The 2,254-nt window shown below is 41.4% G+C and overlaps 1 non-coding gene across 1 annotated transcript; it reads left to right on the top strand.

The window, feature by feature from the left end:
- The first annotated feature begins 1,824 nt into the window (after positions 1 to 1,824).
- On the top strand, positions 1,825 to 1,932 carry LOC148552924 (small nucleolar RNA R71). The gene has a single exon (XR_015892502.1). It is a non-coding gene; the product is annotated as a small nucleolar RNA R71 (small nucleolar RNA).
- Positions 1,933 to 2,254: the final 322 nt, after the last annotated feature.

Genomic DNA, 2,254 nt, shown 5'->3' with positions numbered 1-2,254 from the left:
CATGATCATCAACCTAAAGAAAACATAAAATAATAATAGAAAATAAATAAATATAATTAGATAACATTGGGTTGCCTCCCAACAAGCGCTTCTTTAATGTCAATAGCTTGACAGTGAGCTCTCATGGAGCCTCACAGATGTGCAGAGCATTATTGGGACCTCCCATCACCAAACTTAGAGTTTGAATGTAGGGGTTCAACACCAAACTTAGAGTTTGGTTGTGGCCTCCCAATACCAAACGTAGAGTTTGACTGTGGGGGCTTTGGTTGACTCTGCAGTGAGAAAAGCTTTTCATGCTTCCTATCCATGGTTATAGAAGGAGATCCTTGAGTTTTAAACACAAGGTTGTCCTCATTCAGTTGAAAGACCAACTCTCCTCTGTCCACATCAATCATAGCTCTTGCTGTGGCTAGGAAGGGTCTTCCAAGGATGATGGATTCATCCTCATCCTTCCCAGTGTCTAGGATTATGAAATCAGCAGGGATGTAAAGGCCTTCAACCTTTACTAACACGTCCTCTACTAGTCCATAAGCCTCTTTTCTTGAGTTGTCTGCCATCTCTAATGAGATTCTGGCAGCTTGCACCTCATAGATCCCAAGTTTCTCCATTACAGAAAGTGACATTAAGTTTATTCCTGACCCCAGGTCACACAGAGCCTTCTCAAAGGTCATGGTGTCTATGGTACAGGGTATTAAGAATTTACCAGGATCCTATTTTCTTTTGAGGTAGTGTTTGCTGATCCAAGGCATTTAGTTCCTTGATGAGCAATGGAGGTTCATCCTCCCAAGTCTCATTGCCAAATAATTTGGCATTAAGCTTTATGATTGCTCCTAAATATTGAGCAACTTGCTCTTCAGCAATGTCTTCATCTTCTTCAGAAAATGAATAGTCATCAGAGCTCATGAATGGTAAAAGAAAGTTCAATGGAATCTCTATGGTCTCTAGATGAGCCTCAAATTCCTTTGGTTCCTCAAAGGGAAACTCCTTATAGGTCAATGGACGTCCCAGGAGGTCTTCCTCACTAGGATTCACGTCCTTCTCCTCCTCTCTGGGTTCGGCCACACCAAGTAAGGTTATGGCCTTGCAATCTCTTTTTGGATTCTCTTCTGTATTGCTTGGGAGAGTACTAGGAGAAGTTTCAGTGACTCTTTTACTCAGCTGGCCCACTTGTGCCTCCAAATTTCTAATGGAGGACCTTGTTTCATTCATGAAACTCAGAGTGGCCTTAGATAGATCAGAGACTATATTTGATAAGCTAGATGGATTCTGCTCAGAATTCTCTGTCTGTTGCTGAGTGGATGATGGAAAAGGCTTGTTATTGCTAAACCTGTTTCTTCCACCATTATTAAAGCCTTATTGAGGCTTTTGTTGATCCTTCCATGAGAAATTTGGATGATTTCTCCATGAGGGATTATAGGTGTTTCCATAGGGTTCACCCTTGTAATTCACCTCTGCTATTGCAGGGTTCTCAGGATCATAAGCTTCTTCTTTAGAAGAGGCCTCTTTAGTACTGTTGGATGATTCCTTCAATCCATTCAGACATTGAGAGATCATATTGACTTGCTGAGTCAATATTTTATTCTGAGCCAATATGGCATTCAGAGTATCAACTTCAAGAACTCCCTTCCTTTGAGGCGTCCCATTATTCACAGGATTCCTTTTAGAAGTGTACATGAATTGGTTATTTGCAACCATGTCAATGAGTTCTTGAGCTTCTGCAGGCGTTTTCTTTAGGTGAATGGATCCACCTACAGAATGGTCCAATGACATCTTAGATAATTCAGACAGACCATCATAGAATATATCCAGGATGGTCCATTCTGAAAGCTTGTCAGAAGGACACTTTTTGGTCAGTTCCTTGTATCTCTCCCAAGCTTCATAGAGGGATTCACCATCCTTCTGTTTGAAGGTTTGAACATCCACTCTAAGCTTGCTAAGCTTTTGAGGAGGAAAGAACTTGGCTAAGAAAGCCGTGACCAGCTTATCCCAAGAGTTCAGGCTATCCTTAGGTTGAGAGTCCAACCATATTCTAGCTCTGTCTCTTAGAGCAAACGGGAAAAGCATAAGCCTGTAGACCTCAGGATCAACCCCATTGGTCTTAACAGTATCACAGATCTGCAAGAATTCAGTTAAGAACTGAAAAGGATCTTCTGATGGAAGTCCATAAAACTTGCAGTTCTGTTGCATTAGAGAAACTAATTGAGGCTTTAGCTCAAAATTGTTTGCTCCAATGGCAGGGATTGAGATGCTTCTT

This window comes from Arachis ipaensis, chromosome B7 (assembly GCF_059453495.1).
Source record: "Arachis ipaensis isolate K30076 ecotype BB chromosome B7, ASM5945349v1, whole genome shotgun sequence".
Taxonomy (NCBI): Eukaryota; Viridiplantae; Streptophyta; class Magnoliopsida; order Fabales; family Fabaceae; genus Arachis; species Arachis ipaensis.
Note: the sequence above shows the minus strand (reverse complement) of the source record. Positions and strands in the feature narration are given on the sequence as shown.